This window comes from Somniosus microcephalus, chromosome 1, assembly GCF_052327205.1.
Source record: "Somniosus microcephalus isolate GS21.2 chromosome 1, FLI_Smic_1.0, whole genome shotgun sequence".
NCBI classification, from domain to species: domain Eukaryota; kingdom Metazoa; phylum Chordata; class Chondrichthyes; order Squaliformes; family Somniosidae; genus Somniosus; species Somniosus microcephalus.
In genome coordinates this window covers 145170846-145186011 of record NC_140987.1, presented here as the reverse complement: position 1 = coordinate 145186011, position 15166 = coordinate 145170846, and positions in this window count along the sequence as shown.

Sequence of the window (15166 nt, the reverse complement as noted above, 5' to 3'; positions counted from 1 at the left end):
TATTGTTAAAGATAAAGGGGGGAGAAAAAAAGAGGCGTCCAGGGTATGTGTCCAAGACAGGAGTTTAGTAGGCCCTTTGCCTCGACAAATCAAGGGCCTCACGCCTGTTTGAGGCGCCGCTTCGCAAAAAACTGAGCTGCTGGAAAAACCCCAGGGGGATTATTACACTGCACAGGGAGTTGGATCATTGGGGTTGGTGAGTTGGATCGTGTGGGTCTCGGTGGGGCCTGTAAGTCAAGGCCGGGGGTGAGGGTGGGAGTGGGAGATCTTGGGGGGGGGTGGTCCAGGGGTGGAGGAACATCGGAGGCCAGGGCCAGGGCCCAGAGGTCAGTCGGAGGCCAGGGCCAGGGCCCAGAGGTCAGGGATCGGGATGGTGACTGATGGAAGTACTTACCTGGAGATAGACAGATTTTTGCAAGATAAGGGAGTGAAGGGTTATGGGGAGCGGGCAGGGAAGTGGCTTTGAGCCCAAGATCAGCCATGATCTTATTGAATGGCGGAGCAGGCTCGAGGGGCCAAGTGGCCTATTCCTGCTCCTATTTCTTATGTTCTTATGCATATCAGGATGTAGGGCAATGTGGCATTGTACTCACCTTTCCTGACCTCATGAGGTCATTAAATCATTTTTGACACTGGATCCAAGTCCTGCCAACAACACTCCTGCTGCTCACTTCGTCAGCAATCTCCAGCCATGCATTCTTTGTTTGGCCAGCTAGCCGCTTCCTCCCATCAGCACGGAACAGGTTGTCCCTGCGGGCCATGACTCCTTAGAGTAAGATTTCCAAGGAGGATCACTAAATCTTGGGCAGCTTTATGTCTTTGAGCCTGCATTTTTCAGTTTAGAGTTTTATCAACTTTCTCCGAACAGAACCAACTCACTATTTCCACTCCAACAACCTGTCTTCCACCTCAACCAGCCTTCAAGTGACATCTGCACACTGCTCCTTTAAAGAGCTCAGCTGAAGTCGAGTCATCCATGACGTCATTGGACCAGCTCCAGTTAATTGGTCGTGAAACCCGGAAACCTGATTCAATTGCAGTGGCTTCATTAAAAAGCCACTGCAAAACGCACCTCTCAAACATTCGGGTCCCCGACACGATCCACGCAACCCCCCCCCCCCCCCACTCCCCCTGACACAACCGCTGCCATTGCAACTCTAAGGTAAAAATTCAGCCCATTCATTCTGATGGCTCGTTCTGGACAGAATTAATAAAAAAATGTTTAATAAAAAACAACTGTGCTTCATTGAAGTTGGATTGAAGGTGTCAATGATTTACAAAATTCACCACAAAATTCTAAGCATTTAAGGGTTCTGTTTCTTCTGGTAACACATCGCCTATATGAGTTTGCGTAAAATTCCATTCTGCGCTATTTTAACAGTCGTTAGCCTTTTTTAAATTTTAAATAAGTTAACAATTGTATTAAAATAGACATTTTACGCAATCTATTAACCGGTGCCCCGGCCGAGGAAATTAAACCCCTCAGAGTCCTATTTCTGAAACATTATTGGCATAATTTCCCAGATTCATTTTTCTTGTGAGGCCCAATATTTCAAGAACTCGCATTATCACAAAGATGCCATCATTGTGGGAAGAAAAGAATGGTCAAAGATTTACTGCAATTTGTGGAGCTGTTCCACATCATTTCCACATGTCTGCCAAATTTCAAAACCAGAAATTGCTGCAATTTGTCAGTTTTTGGGAGAATTGTCCACTTTGTACTTACAGCAAACATTGTGAAAAACAAGAACAGCACACTGAAATAAAACAAGCACTTTTATTTGACAAGGCATATGTATATGTTTCAGGAAACAGAACAATGCCTAAGTGATTAACTTCTCACCTGGAAGGGTGGTAGTTCCAACAGTTGTTGATGTGTGTGTGTGTCTGTGTGTTGAGGGGATGGGGCTACCACTGACTTCCATTTTATTTATCTTTTTACAATAATTCTTGGTACACCAGGGTTAAGACATGCCGTTTGTAATGATCTTGGCACCAATTGCACCAAATGTGTCACTGTAATGTGATTTACACAGTAGGCTTTATTGAACTGCTGCAACAGAGGCTGATTTTATTGATTTTTAAAAGTTAATTTCAGAGGTTTGAAGCACAACAGGAGAAAATGATGCAGTGACCCTGAAATTGTGCATGACTATTTGCCCCAATGTTGCACTACAGAGCTGGAACTGTATATCGTGAGCTCAGCTCATTTGCATACCCACTGACATTAGTGACTGCCTTGTAACACGAGAATACTGTGTTGGGGGGGTGGGGAGTTGTTGTAAATTCAAAGTGCAGCCTTTAAAAAGCTTAGAATAACTGAAAATTTCAGCAGCGGGCCTCGAGAACAACAGATAAGTAGCAAACTTCTCACAAGACAGAGTTAACTGTCAGGTAGCTGTAATAAATGTCACATGTGAGATTTTGTGACACTTTTAAAGAAGGTCTTCAAGTTGAGGAACAGGCAGAACCAAAATTTTAATGAACCTTGTTGAATCCGTGATTCTTAAATTATGGTGTTTTCCAATAAGTAGATGGAGGCTGTAAATTAACAATCAATAGGTGTTTACTGGAGGAGGGTAGTCTAAAGACTAACAGTACAGAAGCATGCTCAAGGCTTATATACAGGTGTGGTCACTGCCGGTACTACAGTATACAGGAGCTGTAAAAGTAGTTCTCTCTTAAAGATACATACACTATAATTCCTCTCCTTTTAGATTAACAGTACCCATAACATTCAAATAACAGTTAACACTTTAACATGCACATTTAACTGAAATAGTCCATTGAAAGATTCAGTCTTTGGGGCGGCTTCCTGATCCTTTCTGGATAGCGCCTTTCCTGAGGTTCTTGTTCTTGGTGCGGAGGCGATTCTGGCCGCCTTTCGTCGGTTAGTTCATCAGTTTCGCTGCTACTGTTTCTGAGGTAGATGCTACCGGTATGTCGGGTTCATCCCCAGGTACGCGAGACATGGGGTTGACTCGTTCCTGTGACGCTAGGATCTGGTCAACGTGGCGTCTCACAATGTTCTCCCCAACATCCACTGTGTACATTAGTGGCCCCTGCCATGTGCATATCGTTCCGGGTTGCCATTTCTCTGTTCGGTAGTCGCGGGCCAAGACTGGTTGTCCTACATTGAAGCTCCTTGTCGGCTTCTCATTGATGTGCTGGAATTGCTTATCCTCAACATTTCTTCGCACATTTGGTCTGAGCAAATCCAGACGAGATCTCAACCTTCGGTTAAAGAACATCATGGCCGGGGTCTGGTTGGTAACTGCATGTGTCACATTTCTGTAGGCTAACAGGAAATTGTCCACCTTATGTTGTAGTGGAATGTCATCGGCGCACATGGCCCTTACTGCCTTTTTAAAGGTTTGTACGAACCTCTCAGCCAATCCATTTGTGGCTGGAAGATACGGGGCGGATGTGTAATGCCTTACCCCATTCCTTCTCATAAATTTCCGAAACTCTTCGGGCACAAACTGTGGTCCGTTATCAGAGCAAATCTGCTCTGGCAAGCCGTTCCTGGCAAATATGGTCCGTAGGACTGCAATCATTTTCTCTGTAGTGGTGGAGGACATTTTGATCACCTCAGGCCATTTCGAGTGCGCATCCACATGCTATTAAGAACATTGAGTCCATGAATGGACCAGCAAAATCAATATGCACCTGTTGCCATGGCGAGGAGGGCCACTCCCATGGGTGTAGGGGGGCATGTGGTGGAGCATTTTGGACCTTCTGGCATCCTGAGAAGCTCTTTGTTAGGTCCTCGATTTGTTGCTCGATCCCCGGCCACCACACATAAGCCCTAGCAAGGCTTTTCATTTTCACCCCTCCCAGATGGCCTTCGTGAAGCTCATTGAGCACTCTCTCCCTTAACTTGGGTGGAATTACTACTCGGGATCCACACATCACTGTCCCCTGGCATACTGACAGCTGTTCTCTTCTGGATGAGAATGCTGGCAACAGTGAGTCGCCATGTGTTGGCCACCCCTTCACCGTCAAATCATATACCCGGGACAGTGTCGGATCATTTCGGGTCTCCTTCTCTATATCCGCGTTAGTTACTGGCAAGCGTTCAATTATCGACAAATAAAATATTTCGATAGGGTCCACTGCTGGTGCTTCCTCCGCAGTAGGCAGTGGCAGGCGTGATAGCCCATCAGCGTTTCCATGCTGTTTCATCCCCTTATACTCTATTTCATATTGGTTCGCCCCTAGAAAAAGGGACCATCTTTGTAGCCGTTGTGCAGTCATCACCGGAACGCCCTTCTTTGGATTAAAGATGGAGACAAGTGGTTGGTGGTCAGTCAGCAAGGTGAACTTCTGCCCATGCAGATAGTGGCTGAATTTTTTTACTCCCCATACTAGGCTGAGGGCCTCCCTGTCAATCTGGGCGTAGTTGCGCTCGGCTGAGGTTAGTGACCGAGACGCAAAGGCTACTGGCCTCTCCAACCCGTCTGGGAATTTGTGCGATAGCACCGCTCCAATACCATAGGGTGATGCATCACACGCCAACCGAATTGGTAGTGCTGGGTTGAAATGGGCCAACACCTCTTTTGATGTGATCAGTTCTTTGCACTTCTGGAACGCTCATTTACATTTGTCATTCCACTTCCATGGTACCACCGTTTGCAGTAGGGTGTTCACTGGGTGTAATACTGTAGACAAATTTGGTAAGAACTTATGGTAGTAGTTCACCAGCCCGAGGAACGACCTCAGTTGTGACACATTTTCCGGTACTGGAGCCTTGACTACTGCCTCAATCTTTTCAGGGGACTTATGTAACCCCTCTTCATCAATGACATGGCCACAATACAAGATCTGCTTCTGGAAAAACTCGCACTTGTGGCGATTAGCTCGTAGCCCATATTACTTTAATCTAGTGAGCACCTTCTCCAGGTTGGCGAGGTGATCACTGTCATTTTCGCCCGTGACCAGGATGTCGTCCAAATAACACTGGGTCCCTGGAATCCCTTGCAGGACTTGATCCATTGCCCTTTGCCAAATAGCCGGAGCTGGTGCTACCCCGAACACCAGCTGGTTGTATTGGTAGAGACCTTTATGAGTGTTGATCGTGAGGTATTGTTTCGAGGCTTCTTCTACCTCCATTTGCAGGTACGCCTGGGCCAGATCAATCTTAGTGAAGTGTTTACCTCCAGATAGTGAGGCGAAAATATCCTCAATCCGTGGAAGCGGATATTGTACCGTGTGAAGGACTGGGTTCACCTTCACCTTAAAATCCCCACAGATGCGGACCTTCTTTGGTTCCCCAGGCGTATTACTCAACGACCTCTTCATTACAGAAATGATGGGTGTAGCCCACTCGCTCCAGTCCACTTTGGACAGTACTCCTGAACGTTCCAAACCTTCCAGCTCTGCTTCGATGGCTGGTCGGATCGCATAAGGCACCGGTCTGGCCTTAAAAAACTTTGGGCTTGCATTTTCCTCTATTTTAATCATCGCTGTTATGCCTTTTAGTGTTCCGAGTCCCTCCTGGAACACTTCTTGTGCATCAGTTAGCATTTTTGACAGTCGTCCAGGTGTGATGTCGTCATCCTTTTTGGCCTCAACCTTCAGTGCCTGTATGGAATGCCAATCTAATTGTATCTTCCGGATCCATTCACGTCCTAGTAGTGGTGGTCCTCCATCTGGCAATACATATAGGTCCATTTTGGGTATTTCCTGGCCTTTGTATATCACGTTCACCCTTATTTTTCCTTTGGGGTAGACTTTTTGCCCCATGTACGTCTTCAAGACAATCTCTGTAGCTTTCAAGGGTATATGTGAAAATAGCCGCTTGTAGTCCCTTCGGTTTATGACTGTTAGGGCTGATCCTGTGTCCAATTCCATTTTCACTTGGACTCCGTCTATCTTGAGCGTGACCAAGATAGTCTGGTGATTCTCCATTTTGATTACCTTATGTAGTTTCAGACAACCCAGCTCCTTGCTTCCGGAGTCTGTATCACTTTTCTGTTCGTCTGAACTACTGTCCATCACCTTATGTACCTTTTTGTACTTCTCCTGTGGAGATTTCTTGCTGCTGGTTTTCTTCCCTGACCTGCAGACTCTTGCTATGTGTCCTGCTTTTCCACACTGTCTGCACACTTGGTCCTTGAACCAACAATCCTTCTGGTCGTGTGTTGTTCTGCCGCAGCGATAACACTTCCCTGCTCCATATGACATTTCATTGGTGCCATATTCTTGCGGTCTCCGTTGTATCTCTGCAGCGCCCCGTGCGGCTGCTTCGTGTGATACTGCCATGCTGAACGCCTTGTCCAGCGTAAGATCCTTTTCTGATAGAAGCCGTTTCTGGGTTCCTTCACTTTGAAGCCCACACACAAACTTGTCCCTTAACGTATCTGCTAGTCCCAATCCAAACTGGCAGTGTTTCGATAGCTTGCGCAGTTCCGTTAAGTACTCAGCATTACTTTCATCTTTATGCTGGTTCCTTTTGTGGAACTTAAATCTTTCTGCTATCAGCAGCGGTGTGGGGTTTAAGTGGTCCTGTAGGATTTCCACTATGCTTTCGAAATCCTTATCCACTGGCTTCTCTGGGGTTATTAGGTTTCGCAGTAAGCCATAAGTTTTTGCACCCATGGAATTCAACAAAACCAGTGCTTTCCTAGCATCTGGCACTTAATTCGCCTTGCAGTACACCTCAATGCGTTCCACATATGTCGCCCAATCTTCGACTTCATTGTCGAACGCAGTGACACTGCCACTCTTCGGCATCCCTGGGTGTGGTTAAACTGTCTAAAATGGCGTCTCCCACACTCTCTCTTCTCCGCTGGCTCAAAATGACGTCTCCCGCGCTTTCCTTTCTTCCCGCGCTCGCCCTTCTTCTCCGCTGCGGCTTCTAAAATGGCGTCTCCCGCACTCTCCCTTCTTCTCCGTGGCTCAATGGCGTCTCCCGCGCTTCCTTTCTTTCCCCGTGGACGCCGCTCAGCCCTTGACCCCTGGCTGCGCTCTGCGCTTTCTCCTGTGCGCCTCTCTCGTTGCCGCCGCTTGGTCCTGAACCCCGGCTGTGCTTTACCCTCTCTCTCTTTTTTGTTTTCCGTCGACGCCGCTCGGTCTTCAACCCCCGGCTGCGCCCTGTGCGCTTCACCCTCTCTCTTACCCCGTCGATGTTGCTCAGCCTTTTCTGTGCCGTCGGTCGGCTCCAGCCGCCGCTGTCCGGGAAGGGTCTGCACTGTACCTGTTGCCAGTCTGTTGCTGGATCGTCGTGGCTGGAGAACCAAGCCCAGCTCTCAACAGCCTCCCCTGCGATGTTCACTCTCTGCCGGATGACTGGGCAGTTGCTCGTGGTCGACGCCCGTGCTTCTGGCCTCGACTTTCTTCCACCGTCCTCCCGGAGTGAATCCGTGAAAGGAAATGCAGAGTTGCAGGTAGATTCGAATCGACCTCGTCGCCACTGTTGAATCCGTGATTCTTAAAGTATGATGTTTTCCCAATAACTAGACGGAGGCTGTAAATTAACAATCAACAGGTGTTTACTGGAGGAGGGTAGTCTAAAGACTAACAGTACAGAGACATGCTCAAGGCTTATATACAGGTGTGGTCACTGCCGGTACTACAATATACAGGAGCTGTAAAAGTAGTTCTCTCTTAAAGGTACATACACTACAAACCTGACTTTCAGACTCCTGGTTGAAATGCAGCAGGAGAGAAAGGATGCAGAGAATGTGCTGGAAAAAGTTCAATGACCTGACGTGGACAGGAAAGGTAACAGACTGGCCACTTTCCCTTTGATTTCTTGGGCATTATGAACATACACATCATTCTAAAATAAATAGCTGCACAAGTCACCTTTCACACTGCATTGTGGTTCAAATATTTATTAACTCTGCATCTTTCAACATGTGTTGCCAACTCCTCTAATAGGACTTACTTCCAAGCAGAACTTTAAAATGCCTTACTCATCTATAAAAGGGTGCTACCAGAAGATTTATTCCATCAACGGTTTGATGCCACCTGGGAGAACTCCCTCAAGTGCTAACCATATTCCCATCATGTTATTACAACAGAAACTCGTACACAATGCCCTTGAAAAGCAGGAGACCAGAGGGAACATGCCAGATATTAGAGAGGTGCGCCCCTGCCCCCACAAGGCACAGGCCACAGAGCAAGAGTGAGGCACTGAATCATTGCAGGCTGCAGGTTAGTGGCTGCAAACCCAGGCAATCGCTATGGCATCCTTATGAAGCAGCAGATAGCAGAAGCATCCACACCTTTCAGTGTCTCCTTAATTTCAAGGACCCACCCATTCTAAGCTTATGCTTGCTTTCCTACAGATCCACCATTGCTATGGGTGCAAAGGATGATGATCACAGAATCACAGAAGCCCCACAGTGCAGATAGAGGCCATTTCGGCCCATCAAGCCTGCACCAACACATATCCCACCCTATCCCCGTAACCCCACGTATTTAATCCCCCTAACACTAAGGGTCAATTTATCATAGCCAATCAACCTAACCCGCACATCTTTGGACTGTGGGAGGAAACCGGAGCACCCGGAGAAAACCCACGCAAACACAGGGAGAATGTGCAAACTCCACACAGACAGTCACCCGAGGCCGGATTCGAACCCGGGTCCCTGGCGCTGTGAGGCAACAGTGCTAACCACTATGCCACCGTGCTGATGAGGAGGAAGAGAAGGAGGGAAGCAATGTATTTCTGGTGGACTATAATGATGAAGAGGAGAATGATGAGGACCAGGCTACACAAGAGTCAATAACATTTTTAATTAAATCATTTTCTATCTTCTTTGTGTCGCAGTAAAATCATTTTCCAATTGCTTTTATTACACTGAAAAAAATTGAAAATTGGAAGAGAAAGTTTAAAAGCTGCCTATTTTTCCTTCACTCACTCAGCATGCCCCCTTTGTATGTCCATGGCTGTAACTCTCCAGTATAAGGGAAGGGATAAGAGCTGGAATTACCTCAGTCATAACTGTTATGGTAAACATTCCATTTGTATCAACAACAGGGACCAGGATAAAAATATGACCCATGCCATGACTGATCTTGTTTTAGTTGTGAGAGCCTGAATGTGTGAAAAGTGCATACTATTCAGGAAAGGCGATGCTTAATCTTAAACTATGTATATCTCTGATTTCTACTATTTTTGTTATATGAATTTTTACAGTGTCTGACATGATTAATGATAATTAATGTTGAGCTCTGATACAGCATCCTATACATATTGTTCATCAGGCTTCATTAAATTGACTTTTGTGTTGTACATTTTTGATAAGCCTAACATTATAACAGGTATGCAAAATTTGAACCATAAATTACATCAAAAATGGCAAGTCAAATGAATAGTTGATGAAAAATGAGCCTAAATTAAACAGTGGGAATACTAACAATAATGCATATAACTACAAATGCCTTATGTCTCTTTCCTTCATTATGAAACACTTTCCTTTTATTTCTTAAATACCACACTCTAGGCATCATGCCAAGAAATTCAGAACCTATGTGTTCTGTTAAATACCCAATGGCTGCAACGCAATATAACTCTTGTATAATCAATCTATTACGAGCTTTGCTACTTTCTGGCCTCTATTAAGTTCCACATTACAGCATTTTTTAGGAGCAATCTGGCATTGCACTCCTAGGCAGGAGCCTTGTCTGCCAGTAGCACACATTTGGGCACATGCTGCACATAATTTTCCAATCGGTAATTGTCCTCCCAGGTTCAATTCCTGAAGTGCTAAATCAGCAGATCTCAGCTGGGATTACAATTCACCTTAGTACCCCAAGCTAAGGAAGGGGGGAGCCATCCGACATTCCCATTCTTGATTGCTTTCCAGTAACTCCAACTGGAAAGTACATGTGTATTGAAGTCAATGGAAAACAAAATCAACACTGTGTAAAAGGGGCTGCTGATTTGCTATGAGTATGTTTCACACTACCGGTGAAGACCAATTTCACCCCTTCCCCAGTGAGAATAGGATCAGTCTCAATTGTACTGCCTTCAAAGGTTGTATAGCATAAAAACAAACAGTCTCAAGGCTTACATATAAGGAATAGCTACTTGTTCAAATTATTTGAGGGCAGCAAATGCCCATGAAACTGAGGCATCATTTTCAAGATGAGATAGCAGAAAATTTAGGGTAATATAAAAATGGAGAATATTGATAGTCATGTGCTCACCTTTTTAATACAGTGTCAACGCCAAGTAGTCATTAGTTTTGGATCATTCAATGCAGTGTGATAAGAAAGTATGGTTCAATCAATTGACTGTGATGAAGCAAATAATCCTCTGAGCCTCCATTAGCGATGTAAGAAAATCCAGAGCAAGTAAAATGCCATTCATCAAAAGTGCCCCATCTAGAACTAATGAAGTAGAAAGCAGGCTTTGATCAGCATAGAGCCAATTAAACTGGCCAAACTGCATCAGAGGGACACCTCCCCAACCTAACATTTTCCAGGCCCAGTGGCTAATTGCGCCGCCTGATATGGCAGCATCCTGAAGCCGGCGGGATACCTCGGGACACTCATTTTATGACCACAGCCCACCGGCCCTATGGTAATGAAGCTCAGGCCTGTCGAGACTATTAGGCAATCAGTAGGCAGGCTCGGTCAACTAGCCCCCGAACACCACTCAGAGGTAAAATCTACCCACTAGCATCCTAGCAAAAGTGTCCAATAATACTTGCCTTGTATTTTGCTATTTTGGACTGTTTCCAGGACATTTCAGTAATGCCTGGCAATGGCTACATTGCACTATTATCCTCACAGCTGACTACCATAAACTTCTTTCTTGTCAGCCCTGCCACCAACATGATCACAACAACCTCCACTATTAGTGTTGGCCAAGAGTCAACCAATGAATATCTTCTATTGTTTGGAGTCAATGGGCCAGAATTTGCTGTCAAAATAACAGTGAGGCTAATTGTGCTCGCTGTTATTTATGCGCAAATGGTACAGCAACTTCAGCCGAGGGGCAAATGCAAGATAGTGAAACAGCTAGTTATGAGCAGATCTGAGCAATAACAAGTCACTTACTCTTCTGTTAAGAGCAGATATTTCTAACACTGGGGAAGTAGAAGACTGAGAATGAATATTTCCACCAAGAACATCAGTTTCCCATCAAAACCATCACAAATCAGTGAGAACGTTGACAAAGGGGGTATTGCAAATTGGCATCCCATATTACATCGCCTGATTTTTAGCACTGGTGAAGAGTTAGGAGGAATAAATGAAAACATGGTTGAAAAGGGGAGAGAGATTGCAAATCTGAAAGATTTAGGGAAAGAATTCCAGAGAGTAAGGCCAAGAATTGAGGTGGATGATCCATCTCAGCCAACTCCTGTCCTAAGGTCCCCATCATTACAGAAGCCAGTCTTCAGCCAAGTCGATTCACTCCACGTGATATCAAGAAATGGCAGAGCGCATTGGATACAGCAAAGGCTATGAGCCCCGACAACATCCCAGCAGCAGTGCTGAAAACCTGTGCTCCAGAGCTAGCCGTACCACTAGCCAAGCTATTCCTGTACAGCTACAATACTGGCATCTGCCCGACAGAGTGGAAAATTGCCCAGGTATGTCCTGTTGTGTATGTACCTTTAAGAGAAGAACTGATTCTATACTGCAGTACTGGCAGTGACCACCCCTGTATATAAAGCCATAGCAGGCTTCTGTACTTCAGTCTTGAATTACTCCCTGTTCAGTAAATACCTGTTTAATTGTTCTCCTGCAGTCTGAGTATTATTGATCCTCAGACTCTACACTGGCGACGGGCAGGTTTGAACTCACCTGCAGTACTGCATCACCTCACGGGGATCTTTTCCCTGAAGAGAAGCTTCTTGGAGGTCGAAGTCAGAACGGCGGGCGTCGACTGCGGGCAACCGCCCAGGGATCCATCGGAGAGTTGCAGGGGAGGCTGTGGAGAGCTGGGCCTGGCTCCCCAGTCGAGGTGTTCCAGCAAGTCGTGCTGGTAGCAGGTAGTGCTCTGACCCTTCCGGACTGCGGCGGGCTCGGGCTCGATCGAGCGGCTTTGCAAAGGGGCCGTGAAGCGTCATTGGGAGGAAGAAAGAGAGAGAGGGTGGAGCGCACAGGGCGCGGTCGGTGCTCAAGAACAGGGCAGCGTGTAGAGGATAGAACACGGGGAAGGAAAACTGAGATGCGCCGAAGCCGCGGGTTGCCGCCATTACCCTGTAGAACGCTAGGAGCAGCGTGGCAGCAAGGGGAAGAAGGAAAAGCGCGGGAGGCGCCATTTTATTCCATTGGGGAAGAAGGAAAAGCACGGGAGGTGCCATTTTATTACATTGGGGAAGAAGAAAAAGCGCGGGAGGCGCCATTTTAAATCACCCAAGATGCCGAAGAGTGGCAGTATCACTGCTTTCGACAACGAGGTAGAAGACTGGACCATGTATGTGGAAAGAATTGAAGTGTACTGCAATGCCAATGAGGTGGCCAATGGAAAGAAGGCGTCGGTATTATTAAATTTGATGGGCGCGAGAACGTACGGCCTATTGCGGAAATTAATTACCCCAGCTAAACCAATGGAGAAAAGTTTTGAAGAGATTGTTAATATCTTACAGGAACACCTAAACCCTACACCACTGCTGACAGCAGAAAGATTCAAGTTCCATAAAAGAAACCAGCACAAAGATGAGAACAATGCTGACTATCTTACGGAACTACGCAAGTTATCGAAGCACTGCCAGTTCGGAGCAGGACTGGCAGACACCTTACGGGATAAGTTTGTCTGCGGGCTCCAGAGTGAAGGAACCCAGAAACGACTACTTTCGGAAAAGGACCTGACGCTAGAACAGGCTTTCAGCGTGGCAGTATCCTACGAAGCAGCAGCACGGGGAGCTGCAGAAATACAACAGAAACCACAAGAATACAGTGCTAACGAAATGGCGTATGGAGCAGAAAAGTGCTATCACTGCGGCAGAACAACCCATGATCAGAAGGACTGCTGGTTTAAGGACAAAGTATGCAGGCAATGTGGGAAAATGGGACATATAGCAAGAGTCTGCAGGTTGGGAAAGAAAACCAACACTACAAGAACTACTAAGGAAAAGTACAAGAAAGTAAAAAAAATGACAGACAGTAGTTCGGATGATCAGGAGAGTGCTAATGACTCCGGAAGCAGGAGACTAAGTTGTCTAAAGTTACACAATGTGATCGCAAAGGAGGATCACCGAACCATTTGGGTCACCCTCATGATAGCAGGGTCCCAACTAAAGATGGAATTGGATACAGGATCAGCCCTAACTGTCATGAATTGACGAGACTATGAGCGGCTATTCTCACACATACCCTTGAAGGACACGTCCATTGTATTGAAGACATACATGGGGCAAAAAGTCTACCCCAGAGGAAAAATAAGGGTGCCAGTTGAATACAACGGCAAGGAAACACAGAAACTGTATCTACATATATTACCGGATGGAGGCCCACCATTATTGGGATGTGAATGGATCCGAAAAATACAATTGGATTGGCATTCCATTCAGGCGCTAACTGTGACTGATAAAAAGGATGATGACGTCACACCTGGACGACTGTCAAAAATTCTAACTGACGCGAAAGAGGTGTTCCAACAAGGACTTGGGACTCTGAAAGCAGTAACGGCAATGATAAAAATCGAAGATGACGCAAACCCAAAATTTTTTAAGGCCAGACCGGTGCCTTACGCGATCCGTCCAGCCATTGAAGCAGAGCTGGAGAGTCTGGAGCGTTCGGGTGTGCTGTCCAAGGTGGACTGGAGCGAGTGGGCCACACCCATCGTTCCTGTAATGAAGAAATCATTGAGCAGCACGCCTGGGGAACCGAAGAAGGTTCGCATCTGTGGGGACTTCAAGGTAACTGTGAACCCAGTCCTGCACACAGTACAATATCCACTTCCACGGATAGAAGTTATTTTTGCCTCACTATCTGGAGGGAAACGCTTTACAAAGATTGATCTGGCCCAAGCGTATCTACAAATGGAGGTGGAAGAAGCATCTAGGAAATACCTCACGATAAACACTCACAAAGGCCTTTACCAGTACAATCGACTGGTATTCGGGGTAGCATCAGCCCCGGCTATTTGGCAGAGGGCAATGGAACAAGTCCTGCAAGGGATCCCGGGGACCCAGTGTTATTTGGACAACATCCTGGTTACGGGATTACAGGAATATGGGCTACGAGCCAACCGCCCCAAATGCGAGTTCTTCAGGAGACAAATCTCATATTGTGGCCACATGATTGATGAGGAAGGGTTGCATAAGTCGCCGGACAAGATTGAGGCTGTAGTCAAGGCTCCAGCACCGGAAAATGTGTCGCAACTGAGGTCGTTCCTCGGGTTGATGAACTTCTGCCATCAGTTCTTGCCGAATTTATCTACAATTCTGCACCCACTGAACGCCCTACTGCAAACTGGGGTAACATGGAAATGGAGTGATGAGTGTAAGCGTGCCTTTCAGAAATGTAAATGCCTAATCACTTCAAAAGAAATATTGGCCCACTACAATCCAACACTACCGATTCGGTTAGCATGTGATGCATCTCCCTACGGCATCGGAGCGGTGCTGTCACACAAATTCCTTGATGGTTCAGAGAGGCCAATAGCCTTTGCGTCGCGCTCGTTAACCTCAGCCGAGAGTAACTACGCCCAGATTGACAGGGAGGCCATCAGCCTGGTGTGGGGGGTGAAGAAGTTCAATCACTATCTGCACAGGCAGAAATTCACCCTACTGACTGATCATCAGCCCCTGGTCTCCATTTTTAACCTGATGACACAACGGCTGCAAAGATTGTCACTTTTTCTAGGGGCACATCAGTACGACATAGAGTACAAGGGTACGAAACAGCATGGAAATGCTGATGGGCTGTCGCGCCTACCGTTGCCTATGGTAGAGGAAGCACCTGCAGTGGACCCTGTTGAGATATTCCATGTGACCATAGTCGAATGTCTACCTGTTACAAACTCAAGTATAGAGAAGGAAACCCGAAATGACCCGACACGCTCTCGGGCCTATGATATGACGGTGAAGGGATGGCCAGCACATGGCGACTCACTGTTGCCAGCATTCTCGCCAAGGAGAGAACAGCTGTCAGTGTGCCAGGGGACCTTGATGTGTGGATCCCGAGTGGTAATTCCACACAAGTTGAGAGATAGAGTGCTCAATGAGCTTCATGAGGGTCATCTGGGAGGGGTAAA